A 16100-nucleotide genomic window follows, 5' to 3' on the forward strand; every position below is an offset into this window, starting at 1 on the left:
AAGACGATCGTGTACAAAACCACAAAATGTATCACATGAAACAAGTTTGATTATATTTCTATACATTGGCACGTAAAGTCATTTCAATGTACAGAACACAATTTCTAACATTATTTTGCTGACCTGCATTATGTTGCCAAGTGGTAACAACATAATGAATATAAATTAGTTTTGTTTCCTTTCAAACCTTTAAGTCGCGCATGTGTGTGTGTGTGTGTGTGTGTGTGTGTGCGTGCATCTTATAGAAAGCAAACATTTCCTATTAAAGTATATATAAAAAACAATAAATGCAAATAATTACAATCTTATATGGAACGAAAAAAATAAAATCCCAAACTAGATTTTTCAAAGAACCTAATCTCCTTTAGACGATCTGGTTAAAAATCCATCATTTTAAAAACATTTTCACAAGGGCTGATTTAAATTTTGACAAAAGACCTTCAAAATTATATACTGTTGTACAAACAAGGGCTGGATTTTATGTAAAATCAACATGTCTTCTTGTAATTCATTAAACCAGTTCCCAAGCCTGTATTGATACATGGGATCTTATCGTGTTTTAATATATAATACAAGGGACAACAATTTCTCATTTCAGCTCTGAGATTCAACAATTTGGACTACAAATTTGGCTTAAAACGAATAGCAGTCCATTTTTAATCAAGGTTTCCTCCCATTATTCTCAACCTATTTCTCATATTTGGACATTTAGGTTGGGGTGTGGGGTCATTGCTAGTGCATATAGAAAATTTGGAATATGCCGCCACCATGCGTAACGACATATGGTACTCGCTTACCAGTAGGCCTAGCAAATTTAAACTTATATCTACGCATACCTGCATGAAATCGATAGAAAAGTGATTTATTTTCTCAAAAATGGCAATTATTATAAACGTTATATCTTTAATCCGCCGAGACTAGACGAAACTACGGCATAGATGAAACCTGACCCTGTACTCGCCATCTGCATTACTAGTCACATGACTTCACAAATCTCAAACGTTTTCTTTATTTTGTTTTTGTGGGGTTTAACGCCATTTCTCAGCACACGATTGGCTATACATGGCGGCCAGTATTAATGGTGGAGGAAGAACCCGGGAAAACCCCGGAAAGAACCACCGACCCTCGAGAAGCTACTGCCAAGCTTCCTCACATACCCACATTGGAAATCTCAAACGACGGCATTGGAAGTCCAAAAGTCACGTGATATCAACAACAAACTCCTTTTTAATGTTGTTGTAGAGAAATTCAATTATATTAAATAAACAAGTGAGATACTTTTTGTAAAAACCAGCAATCTGGCCAAGCTGATTTATCAAGCAGAGAGCACATGTCAACGTGGTAGTCACGTGATGCAACACAACTCCAGAAGTTGTTCTTGGAATATATAAAAATAGAGAATTTTGTGTTCTTTCGGTTTTGCATTTTTATTACAACCAGCATATGACTTTCATTTAATTTTGTTTTCTTTCTCTACAACATTTGAAAATGTGGGTTGTTAGATTTGTGAAATCATGCGACTAGCGATGCAAATAGCAAGTACCAGGTAACATTTCATCAACGCTGTATTTTTATCCTGTCTTTCTGCACATTAAAGGCAATGATTTTAATACTAATGATTTCTGAGAAATCGATTTCATGCATGTATCAATAGACCTAACAAAGTTTAAGTTTGCTCGGCCATTCGGTATGTGGCTGTGCTTTGCTACAACCATGTTGGCCTCTTGTGATGCTAGACTGGTTTTCATACCTTATATGTAATGAAAGATATGGATATCGAGCTGATTTTAAACATACAAGTCTACTAGACGAATCTAATCCACTCAGCATTTGGATTCACTCAGCATATATGTTTATTGCAAGCACCCAAATGATCCATACTGCACCCTCCGAATATTCTGGTTAGAACTTGATAAATTAAACACGATCAGTTTAGTTACGGCTCAGTCACATGATTGTTTTGGGCATCAATTGGTGGCGGAAAATTACCGAGTTTTTCGGACTTTTATCAATATTTGCAAAATTCAAGGACTTTTCACGGTCGGGATTTTTTTTATATTTCTCTCCACTTTTTCCTGACAGCGTGGGAACCCTGAATTAACAGATAGGTATAATACATCATAATTAATTAATCTTGGGAAAATCCACAAATAATCAATTACAGTAGTATGACTTTTCCACAAGGGTCCATACTCGCTTAGAAGTAGAGTCCAACTGCAAACATTGCAACATAGATCTGCTATCGCATAATGAGATCAAGGTCTTTGAGAATAGATACGGTAATAGACAACAAGGTATCTAAACAAAATTTTTCCATCAAAGAATACACCAAACCATTCTTATTCTATGAGGTAATACTACTGAATCTGTCTGAAAATAAAGTAATATACATAAGATTCATTGACCATGTTTTGTGGTTATCAAAACCTCAGTGATTTATAATGTAACATCATAATAAAATTATATAAAGAAAAACATGCCACAAAAACAAGATAAAATGTGGAAGTGTTATATTAAAAAATCATAACATAATTAAAGAGAACAAAGATATATACCATAAATACATCTTAAGTAGCTTACAAAAGAAATTTTTGGAAGCTTGTCTTCCTGTAAGCCAAAGGATGCAAAATAAAGTGGGAGATGATATCAAATTAGTTCCACAAAATGTAAGTGTAGTAAACATTAATGAAACGTTATCTGTTAAAAATGCACTTTCTCGAAAGAACTATGGACCTTTTTAAATTCTGAGATACCCTGCTTTACTCACCCCATAAATAACACATCATACTTTAATTAACTAAAGTTTCTGGAACTAAGCTTTTAAAAGGTAAGTTGAAAAACTGGATTATTTATTTTCCGTATTTAACTTGGAAACCAGTTAGTGATAATCTATATGCTGTGGGGTTTGACTTAGGTTTATATGAAATTGTCACAGCATCCATCCCAATCACTGCAAGATTTGTAAAGGTTTATATGAAATTGTCACATCATCCATACCATTCACTGCAAGATTTGTAAAAATAAGAAGACTACAAATGAAGCAATTTCTGAAAACTCAATTTAAATTTTGTGATATGTTTATCTTTGCTTAAGACAGACACATACTGGTATTATCACAAATTAGACTGGCTTTTGGTATGACTCAGAAAGGCTTTGATAATCTAAAGTTGCTGTTGTTAAAGGAACAGTCATACAAAGTTTGATTAACACTAACTCAATTTTTATAGAGAGATGAAACTGAAGGTATTTAAAGTCAGACAAGAGCTTGGGAAACTATCCGGAACTTGTTTCTTAATCAGAGATTGTCCCTACAAACATTCTTGCTCAATCTGATCAAAACTGGCTTTGACATTTTAAATTTGTTCAAAAACGGTTTTGCATCTGGTTGCCATGGAAGCCACTCCAGGCATTAATGTCACACAGTATATCCTAAGAAACATTCCTGCAAGGTTTGATCGAAATATATTCTGCAAACGTCAAAAACATGTTTTACACAAGGTTGTGACATAAACTACTCCAATGCAAGGGAAGCCACTTTGACATAATTTGGGCAGAGCATATCCTAAACATTTATATGAAGTTTAATGAAAATCAGTGGTGCACAATTTTATCTTAGAAGTCTAAATTAGAAAGCAGTAATGGGCTGATAATAGAAGCAGGACCAAGAAGTAAAATAAAATGACAGCCTTTTAATATACAGTGTACACTGGTATAGTCATGCAGAATCCACCTTACATAGGTTCTGTCCACCTAAAAATGAGTCCATGAAGCACCATATTTTGAATGCACATTGTATTTATATATATACAGCTAAGAAAAGAAAAGAAACTCAAACCGTGCACAACCTTTGGTCCTGTGATCAAGAAATATATATATTCATTCACTCCAAAAAAGGGAAACATTTCAAAGGCTTTAGAATTATAAGGCAAAACAAAACTGTACTTACAACTTCACTAATATAGTGTACAGTTATTTATTCTTTAACACGTATTTTAATGATATTAACAAGATATCTTTACTTAAGTCATGCAACACTAATAAAAGACCTTCATACAGTTGTCTGCCTTGCCTGTGCAAACAAACCAGAAAACATCTTCAGTAGCTAATGTTCTGATATGATAACACTATCTACACCTTAGCATATCAAGCAGGTATTTCTGTGCTTCGAGTCTTTGAATCTCATTGTGAACACTGTTCATAAATGATCAAGACAATGGGACCACATAACTTGAATGGGCTCATAAATAAGCAATTTTCCACTGCCAGTTTGTGTTTGTACAAATGTCTTTCAATCGAATACACCTGCAACAATAGCTTTCCTCTTGTATGTAGTCAAACTTTCGATGCTGAACTTACAAAGTATCCCTTCTGAAGTCAACTGCATCCAACATTTTTGACCAATGTACAATTCACAGCTGTTACATGCTATTGGTTAGTTGGCATTACATACTAAGAGAGGCAACTCATGAAATCCAATAGATGTTGCTAGGACAAAGCACTAAAATATCTGTTTGAGCTGCCAAGGTGTAGATAGGTTATCATATTTGAACCCTGCCTAGTGAAGATGACCAGAAAATGTAATTAGAGTTAACTGTATTTTCTTTAGGATTTATTTATTTTTATTTATTTAATTTTAAATGTCATCTTTAAGATTTTCATACTTTTATCAAACACTACTTTAGATAACATACATTATTATACTATTTACAACTATACTAATGTTGATAAGCTTTTCAAATAGAGCACATACATTCTTCTTATGAATATGTACACTCGTAAATATATCAAATCAAACAGATATGCAAATATTCAACAGTTTAAACTTTCAAGTCTATCAATATCTTAACAAAATTTATTTTCAACGGCTTGCGTTTTAATCATGCAGTGGGTGGAACATGGTTCCTCCTTCAACAATATGATTATCAAGAAGAAAACAAACCCTACAAATTACACAAATCATAACCTTGTTGAGTGAAACCTCTTGTGTCACTCCAAGAGATTTCAATCAAATGAAGATTGGTCGAAAGTCTTGAGTATTTCTTCCTAATGCCAAAAAAGAGCAGGGGCTCCAGACTGAGCTTTTGTGTTAAAATTTTGAGACAAGTGTATCCAGGTTCAGTGGAACCCCGCTATAACGCGATAATTGGGGTCCACAAAAGTGGATCGCGTTAATATCGGGGTCACGTTAAGGCGGGGTTTTACAGTATTTTACTTTTTTGAGAGAACAACTCATTGGCAAATATACGTGTATTCATGTCTACGGTATATGATGAATAGGGTATCAACACCGTTTAACATCGTGCCGTCGTGGCATTCAGTTCCTCTATAATGCATGTAATTCCATTGAAAAATTGCACACAGATTTACAATATTCAATATTATTTCCCCTGATCATTGTATCTGAATTATCAACACCGTTTACTTGCCGTCTGATATCACTGTGCGAGCTGTAATTGTATAATGTTGTGGCAGTATTCGAGTAAACACCCAAAACAATTTACCGTAGACAGAAAAGATAATCATCGTTGTCATACACGCGATAACGTGATGCTGACCTGTCTTGAGTGTAATCGAAGTAGAGGCGCTGGCGCCTTGGGTGCTAGTTAAGTGATCGGGGTGGTAATTGTGTGTCCTCGGGAATTACTTGCAATTGTTCACGTGTGAATCCACGTTGAGGAGCAGTCGAATCCAGCATGTAGATTGCTGGTCTACCAGTGGATCTAGTTATGTTAGATATCTTGTGTGCGGTAATACTCCAGATAGGATCAGTCGCTCTTTTTTTACCACCTTCAAGTTCACCTGATTCATATAAATATCTCACAGTGACACTACCCAGTATTGGCTGCGCTGAGAAACCACGTCGTTGTACAGGTATATGCTTTTTGGTGACCGCGATGGAAGGTTTCATGTTGGTTGTTCGAGTAATTTCATTATTTAGCGCAGCTATCACGCTTGGTAATCTTGCAACCCATTCACGAGATCTCTTATCCTGAATGAATTCCTTCGCGTATTAATATCCAAATAACCGCTCAGCAAGTGTTCGATTAAATCGCTCAACAATTGCCTGATCACGATGAATTGCACTATGTCCTCGCCTGATATCGACATTATGTTGCTTCATCAACGACGATACTGCGCCTTAAAATTCTTTACCAGGATCAACTTGTAGCAGCTGTGGCCATCGTAGAGGTTCTCGTTGATAAATTCGTTCAAGCGCAGAAGCAACCTCAGATGCTGTTTTAGTCGCTAACGGTTCCGCATCTTTGTATCTACTTGCAATATCAACTACAGTTAACGCGTACTTGTACGTTCGGCGACGAATGGTATCATGTGGCAGAAATAATATATCAGCCTGATGAACTTCATTTGGCACAACATCGAAATGTGCAAAGTGAATTTGTTTAGGCGGTGGTTGGTAAATTTGCCATATTGCCTGTTTGGATAACCAATTCTTAGCAGTATCACGTGTGACTTTTGCTGCGTTGGCAAGCTTGCCGATTGCTGCGCTACCTCTCCAGTATCCTCTTGGGGAATAATAAATCGACTCCATTATAATTAATTACCAGTGCCTAATACAAGCTTAGATTTCATCGCAGATTTTATTAACCAGCTACCTAACTTTTCTTTGAAAGATTTATCAGTGATGACATTTAACGCGTGAATTTCACATCCGCGAGATGCCTATCTTGTAGATCCTTACTTCGGTAAGCTACATCATGGACATGGCATGCTTTATCGATAGCAATTATCGGGTACTCACCTGGATTGGGTTGATTTAAGGCATCAAGCCTGATATCAAGTCGGGTTCCAGGACCACAGTAATTATATCCTGGAAGATGTTTTTCTCCTGGGTATTTAGCCCACGGAGTTCCTGGTAATTTTCCTAACTTGGCCGCGATATCACCTCTTTTTTTTTTTTAATTGACTTTGATTTTGGCGCTGACTTTGGTTTCGGCGCTACACCTGACGGAATAAATTTAAACATTTTTGTGCCGCATCGTTCACACTTGCCTGTAAGCGCTTGTCGATTATTTTTTGTTGTAGTGGATGTTATGTTTGCAGTTGGGGTACGTGCTCTACATTTCACACAATATAAATCCATATTATTTTATAATATATCTAATGGAGATCACTGACTTTTCTGCTACAAAACGACGAGAGCCAATCAAACATAACTCGGTGCTACCAAATTCAATTCGAATGATTATTATAGGCCCATCTGGAAGTGGTAAGACGCAGTTGTTACTTAATTTAATAATGAAGTGGATGAAGTGGAATAAGTTGTATTTGGTAGCTCCATCTGTGGATGATCAGCGATGCTACAGCGTGTTAAAAGATTTTAATGAGAATGCAAAATCGATAAGCTGCGACGATGATGTTGTTGAATTTATTACTAGTATTGATGAATCAACAAGTATGGATGATATTGATGGAAGTATTAATAATTTAGTCATGTACGACGATGTGATGTTGGACAAACAATCAAATCCTGCCAGGATATTCTCACGCGGCAGACATAAAAATGTAGATGTGATTTATGTAACTCAACGATATACACAAATCCCAAAAGTGATCAGGGACAACTGTAACATTCTTGCGCTGTTCAACAGCGTTGACACACACACGTTACGAAATAAACATCAGACTTGGTGCAGCGGCGATATGGATATAAATAAGTTTAAACATTTCTTTAGTCGTGCTCAGGCAAAACCACATGGGTTTGTAACGCTAAATTTACATGATCCTCGAACACGGTATTGAGTCGGGTTAGATACAATTTTCAGCTAGAGAGCAGCAGAGGGGGCGACGACAACAGCACGCAGCAACAATGGCGACAATTATGTTTACAACGAAGCACCCTCGCGGTTTTATTTCGGCGTTTGGAAGTTGTAGGCGGCGCCCCTTCTGACGATGACAACAACAAAACGGCGACAACTGCGTTTACAATGAAGCGTCAACGCGGTATTTTAAAGGGCTTATTTCGGCATTTGGAGGTTTCTAAAAGTTGTGGGATGCTGCTTAAATTTCCAGGGTTTTTAAAGGACGAAATTAATTTTTTCAAGGTTCACCTATGACCATTACTGAATGGAATTAAGGAACATTTTAGATTGCAAAACATGCATTTTCTAAATCTAAAGATGTTTCTCTTTCAAGACTCGCCATAACATCTAAGTCAGAAAAGACGATCGTGTACAAAACCACAAAATGTATCACATGAAACAAGTTTGATTATATTTCTATACATTGGCACGTAAAGTCATTTCAATGTACAGAACACAATTTCTAACATTATTTTGCTGACCTGCATTATGTTGCCAAGTGGTAACAACATAATGAATATAAATTAGTTTTGTTTCCTTTCAAACCTTTAAGTCGCGCATGTGTGTGTGTGTGTGTGTGTGTGTGCATCTTATAGAAAGCAAACATTTCCTATTAAAGTATATATAAAAAACAATAAATGCAAATAATTACAATCTTATATGGAACGAAAAAAATAAAATCCCAAACTAGATTTTTCAAAGAACCTAATCTCCTTTAGACGATCTGGTTAAAAATCCATCATTTTAAAAACATTTTCACAAGGGCTGATTTAAATTTTGACAAAAGACCTTCAAAATTATATACTGTTGTACAAACAAGGGCTGGATTTTATGTAAAATCAACATGTCTTCTTGTAATTCATTAAACCAGTTCCCAAGCCTGTATTGATACATGGGATCTTATCGTGTTTTAATATATAATACAAGGGACAACAATTTCTCATTTCAGCTCTGAGATTCAACAATTTGGACTACAAATTTGGCTTAAAACGAATAGCAGTCCATTTTTAATCAAGATTTCCTCCGATTATTCTCACCCTATTTCTCATATTTGGACATTTAGGTTGGGGTGTGGGGTCATTGCTAGTGCATATAGAAAATTTGGAATATGCCGCCACCATGCGTAACGACATATGGTACTCGCTTACCAGTAGGCCTAGCAAATTTAAACTTATATCTACGCATACCTGCATGAAATCGATAGAAAAGTGATTTATTTTCTCAAAAATGGCAATTATTATAAACGTTATATCTTTAATCCGCCGAGACTAGACGAAACTACGGCATAGATGAAACCTGACCCTGTACTCGCCATCTGCATTACTAGTCACATGACTTCACAAATCTCAAACGTTTTGTTTATTTTGTTTTTGTGGGGTTTAACGCCATTTTTCAGCACACGATTGGCTATACATGGCGGCCAGTATTAATGGTGGAGGAAGAACCCGGGAAAACCCCGGAAAGAACCACCGACCCTCGAGAAGCTACTGGCAAGCTTCCTCACATACCCACATTGGAAATCTCAAACGACGGCATTGGAAGTCCAAAAGTCACGTGATATCAACAACAAACTCCTTTTTAATGTTGTTGTACAGAAATTCAATTATCTTAAATAAACAAGTGAGATACTTTTTGTAAAAACCAGCAATCTGGCCAATCTGATTTATCAAGCAGAGAGCACATGTCAACGTGGTAGTCACGTGATGCAACACAACTCCAGAAGTTGTTCTTGGTATATACAAAAATAGAGAATTTTGTGTTCTTTCGGTTTTGCATTTTTATTACAACCAGCATATGACTTTCATTTAATTTTGTTTTCTTTCTCTACAACATTTGAAAATGTGGGTTGTTAGATTTGTGAAATCATGCGACTAGCGATGCAAATAGCAAGTACCAGGTAACATTTCATCAACGCTGTATTTTTATCCTGTCTTTCTGCACATTAAAGGCAATGATTTTAATACTAATGATTTCTGAGAAATCGATTTCATGCATGTATCAATAGACCTAACAAAGTTTAAGTTTGCTCGGCCATTCGGTATGTGGCTGTGCTTTGCTACAACCATGTTGGCCTCTTGTGATGCTAGACTGGTTTTCATACCTTATATGTAATGAAAGATATGGATATCGAGCTGATTTTAAACATACAATTCTACTAGACGAATCTAATCCACTCAGCATTTGGATTCACTCAGCATATATGTTTATTGCAAGCACCCAAATGATCCATACTGCACCCTCCGAATATTCTGGTTAGAACTTGATAAATTAAACACGATCAGTTTAGTTACGGCTCAGTCACATGATTGTTTTGGGCATCAATTGGTGGCGGAAAATGACCGAGTTTTTCGGACTTTTATCAATATTTGCAAAATTCAAGGACTTTTCACGGTCGGGATTTTTTTTATATTTCTCTCCACTTTTTCCTGACAGCGTGGGAACCCTGAATTAACAGATAGGTATAATACATCATAATTAATTAATCTTGGGAAAATCCACAAATAATCAATTACAGTAGTATGACTTTTCCACAAGGGCCCATACTCGCTTAGAAGTAGAGTCCAACTGCAAACATTGCAACATAGATCTGCTATCGCATAATGAGATCAAGGTCTTTGAGAATAGATACGGTAATAGACAACAAGGTATCTAAACAAAATTTTTCCATCAAAGAATACACCAAACCATTCTTATTCTATGAGGTAATACTACTGAATCTGTCTGAAAATAAAGTAATATACATAAGATTCATTGACCATGTTTTGTGGTTATCAAAACCTCAGTGATTTATAATGTAACATCATAATAAAATTATATAAAGAAAAACATGCCACAAAAACAAGATAAAATGTGGAAGTGTTATATTAAAAAATCATAACATAATTAAAGATAACAAAGATATATACCATAAATACATCTTAAGTAGCTTACAAAAGAAATTTTTGGAAGCTTGTCTTCCTGTAAGCCAAAGGATGCAAAATAAAGTGGGAGATGATATCAAATTAGTTCCACAAAATGTAAGTGTAGTAAACATTAATGAAACGTTATCTGTTAAAAATGCACTTTCTCGAAAGAACTATGGACCTTTTTAAATTCTGAGATACCCTGCTTTACTCACCCCATAAATAACACATCATACTTTAATTAACTAAAGTTTCTGGAACTAAGCTTTTAAAAGGTAAGTTGAAAAACTGGATTATTTATTTTCCGTATTTAACTTGGAAACCAGTTAGTGATAATCTATATGCTGTGGGGTTTGACTTAGGTTTATATGAAATTGTCACAGCATCCATCCCAATCACTGCAAGATTTGTAAAGGTTTATATGAAATTGTCACATCATCCATACCATTCACTGCAAGATTTGTAAAAATAAGAAGACTACAAATGATGCAATTTCTGAAAACTCAATTTAAATTTTGTGATATGTTTATCTTTACTTAAGACAGACACATACTGGTATTATCACAAATTAGACTGGCTTTTGTTATGACTCAGAAAGGCTTTGATAATCTAAAGTTGCTGTTGTTAAAGGAACAGTCATACAAAGTTTGATTAACACTAATTCAATTTTTATAGAGAGATGAAACTGAAGGTATTTAAAGTCAGACAAGAGCTTGGGAAACTATCCGGAACTTGTTTCTTAATCAGAGATTGTCCCTACAAACATTCTTGCTCAATCTGATCAAAACTGGCTTTGACATTTTAAATTTGTTCAAAAACGGTTTTGCATCTGGTTGCCATGGAAGCCACTCCAGGCATTAATGTCACACAGTATATCCTAAGAAACATTCCTGCAAGGTTTGATCGAAATATATTCTGCAAACGTCAAAAACATGTTTTACACAAGGTTGTGACATAAACTACTCCAATGCAAGGGAAGCCACTTTGACATAATTTGGGCAGAGCATATCCTAAACATTTATATGAAGTTTAATGAAAATCAGTGGTGCACAATTTTATCTTAGAAGTCTAAATTAGAAAGCAGTAATGGGCTGATAATAGAAGCAGGACCAAGAAGTAAAATAAAATGACAGCCTTTTAATATACAGTGTACACTGGTATAGTCATGCAGAATCCACCTTACATAGGTTCTGTCCACCTAAAAATGAGTCCATGAAGCACCATATTTTGAATGCACATTGTATTTATACATGTACACCTAAGAAAAGAAAAGAAACTCAAACCGTGCACAACCTTTGGTCCTGTGATCAAGAAATATATACATTCATTCACTCCAAAAAAGGGAAACATTTCAAAGGCTTTAGAATTATAAGGCAAAACAAAACTGTACTTACAACTTCACTAATATAGTGTACAGTTATTTATTCTTTAACACGTATTTTAATGATATTAACAAGATATCTTTACTTAAGTCATGCAACACTAATAAAAGACCTTCATACAGTTGTCTGCCTTGCCTGTGCAAACAAACCAGAAAACATCTTCAGTAGCTAATGTTCTGATATGATAACACTATCTACACCTTAGCATATCAAGCAGGTATTTCTGTGCTTCGGGTCTTTGAATCTCATTGTGAACACTGTTCATAAATGATAAGACAATGGGACCACACAACTTGAATGGGCTCATAAACAAGCAATTTTCCACTGCCAGTTTGTGTTTGTACAAATGTCTTTCAATCGAATACACCTGCAACAATAGCTTTCCTCTTGTATGTAGTCAAACTTTCGATGCTGAACTTACAAAGTATCCCTTTTGAAGTCAACTGCATCCAACATTTTTGACCAATGTACAATTCACAGCTGTTACATGCTATTGGTTAGTTGGCATTACATACTAAGAGAGGCAACTCATGAAATCCAATAGATGTTGCTAGGACAAAGCACTAAAATATCTGTTTGAGCTGCCAAGGTGTAGATAGGTTATCATATTTGAACCCTGCCTAGTGAAGATGACCAGAAAATGTAATTAGAGTTAACTGTATTTTCTTTAGGATTTATTTATTTTTATTTATTTAATTTTAAATGTCATCTTTAAGATTTTCATACTTTTATCAAACACTACTTTAGATAACATACATTATTATACTATTTACAACTATACTAATGTTGATAAGCTTTTCAAATAGAGCACATACATTCTTCTTATGAATATGTACACTCGTAAATATATCAAATCAAACAGATATGCAAATATTCAACAGTTTAAACTTTCAAGTCTATCAATATCTTAACAAAATTTATTTTCAACAGCTTGCGTTTTAATCATGCAGTGGGTGGAACATGGTTCCTCCTTCAACAATATGATTATCAAGAAGAAAACAAACCCTACAAATTACACAAATCATAACCTTGTTGAGTGAAACCTCTTGTGTCACTCCAAGAGATTTCAATCAAATGAAGATTGGTCGAAAGTCTTGAGTATTTCTTCCTAATGCCAAAAAAGAGCTGGGGCTCCAGACTGAGCTTTTGTGTTAAAATTTTGAGACAAGTGTATCCAGGTTCAGTGGAACCCCGCTATAACGCGATAATTGGGGTCCACAAAAGTGGATCGCGTTAATATCGGGGTCACGTTAAGGCGGGGTTTTACAGTATTTTACTTTTTTGAGAGAACAACTCATTGGCAAATATACGTGTATTCATGTCTACGGTATATGATGAATAGGGTATCAACACCGTTTAACATCGTGCCGTCGTGGCATTCAGTTCCTCTATAATGCATGTAATTCCATTGAAAAATTGCACACAGATTTACAATATTCAATATTATTTCCCCTGATCATTGTATCTGAATTATCAACACCGTTTACTTGCCGTCTGATATCACTGTGCGAGCTGTAATTGTATAATGTTGTGGCAGTATTCGAGTAAACACCCAAAACAATTTACCGTAGACAGAAAAGATAATCATCGTTGTCATACACGCGATAACGTGATGCTGACCTGTCTTGAGTGTAATCGAAGTAGAGGCGCTGGCGCCTTGGGTGCTAGTTAAGTGATCGGGGTGGTAATTGTGTGTCCTCGGGAATTACTTGCAATTGTTCACGTGTGAATCCACGTTGAGGAGCAGTCGAATCCAGCATGTAGATTGCTGGTCTACCAGTGGATCTAGTTATGTTAGATATCTTGTGTGCGGTAATACTCCAGATAGGATCAGTCGCTCTTTTTTTACCACCTTCAAGTTCACCTGATTCATATAAATATCTCACAGTGACACTACCCAGTATTGGCTGCGCTGAGAAACCACGTCGTTGTACAGGTATATGCTTTTTGGTGACCGCGATGGAAGGTTTCATGTTGGTTGTTCGAGTAATTTCATTATTTAGCGCAGCTATCACGCTTGGTAATCTTGCAACCCATTCACGAGATCTCTTATCCTGAATGAATTCCTTCGCGTATTAATATCCAAATAACCGCTCAGCAAGTGTTCGATTAAATCGCTCAACAATTGCCTGATCACGATGAATTGCACTATGTCCTCGCCTGATATCGACATTATGTTGCTTCATCAACGACGATACTGCGCCTTAAAATTCTTTACCAGGATCAACTTGTAGCAGCTGTGGCCATCGTAGAGGTTCTCGTTGATAAATTCGTTCAAGCGCAGAAGCAACCTCAGATGCTGTTTTAGTCGCTAACGGTTCCGCATCTTTGTATCTACTTGCAATATCAACTACAGTTAACGCGTACTTGTACGTTCGGCGACGAATGGTATCATGTGGCAGAAATAATATATCAGCCTGATGAACTTCATTTGGCACAACATCGAAATGTGCAAAGTGAATTTGTTTAGGCGGTGGTTGGTAAATTTGCCATATTGCCTGTTTGGATAACCAATTCTTAGCAGTATCACGTGTGACTTTTGCTGCGTTGGCAAGCTTGCCGATTGCTGCGCTACCTCTCCAGTATCCTCTTGGGGAATAATAAATCGACTCCATTATAATTAATTACCAGTGCCTAATACAAGCTTAGATTTCATCGCAGATTTTATTAACCAGCTACCTAACTTTTCTTTGAAAGATTTATCAGTGATGACATTTAACGCGTGAATTTCACATCCGCGAGATGCCTATCTTGTAGATCCTTACTTCGGTAAGCTACATCATGGACATGGCATGCTTTATCGATAGCAATTATCGGGTACTCACCTGGATTGGGTTGATTTAAGGCATCAAGCCTGATATCAAGTCGGGTTCCAGGACCACAGTAATTATATCCTGGAAGATGTTTTTCTCCTGGGTATTTAGCCCACGGAGTTCCTGGTAATTTTCCTAACTTGGCCGCGATATCACCTCTTTTTTTTGTTTAATTGACTTTGATTTTGGCGCTGACCTTGGTTTCGGCGCTCCACCTGACGGAATAAATTTAAACTTTTTTGTGCCGCATCGTTCACACTTGCCTGTAAGCGCTTGTCGATTATTTTTTGTTGTAGTGGATGTTATGTTTGCAGTTGGGGTACGTGCTCTACATTTCACACAATATAAATCCATATTATTTTATAATATATCTAATGGAGATCACTGACTTTTCTGCTACAAAACGACGAGAGCCAATCAAACATAACTCGGTGCTACCAAATTCAATTCGAATGATTATTATAGGCCCATCTGGAAGTGGTAAGACGCAGTTGTTACTTAATTTAATAATGAAGTGGATGAAGTGGAATAAGTTGTATTTGGTAGCTCCATCTGTGGATGATCAGCGATGCTACAGCGTGTTAAAAGATTTTAATGAGAATGCAAAATCGATAAGCTGCGACGATGATGTTGTTGAATTTATTACTAGTATTGATGAATCAACAAGTATGGATGATATTGATGGAAGTATTAATAATTTAGTCATGTACGACGATGTGATGTTGGACAAACAATCAAATCCTGCCAGGATATTCTCACGCGGCAGACATAAAAATGTAGATGTGATTTATGTAACTCAACGATATACACAAATCCCAAAAGTGATCAGGGACAACTGTAACATTCTTGCGCTGTTCAACAGCGTTGACACACACACGTTACGAAATAAACATCAGACTTGGTGCAGCGGCGATATGGATATAAATAAGTTTAAACATTTCTTTAGTCGTGCTCAGGCAAAACCACATGGGTTTGTAACGCTAAATTTACATGATCCTCGAACACGGTATTGAGTCGGGTTAGATACAATTTTCAGCTAGAGAGCAGCAGAGGGGGCGACGACAACAGCACGCAGCAACAATGGCGACAATTATGTTTACAACGAAGCACCCTCGCGGTTTTATTTCGGCGTTTGGAAGTTGTAGGCGGCGCCCCTTCTGACGATGACAACAACAAAACGGC

The sequence above is a fragment of the Sinohyriopsis cumingii genome, chromosome 16 (genome assembly GCF_028554795.1).
Source record: "Sinohyriopsis cumingii isolate HCF-2022 chromosome 16, ASM2855479v2, whole genome shotgun sequence".
Classification (NCBI taxonomy): Eukaryota; Metazoa; Mollusca; class Bivalvia; order Unionida; family Unionidae; genus Sinohyriopsis; species Sinohyriopsis cumingii.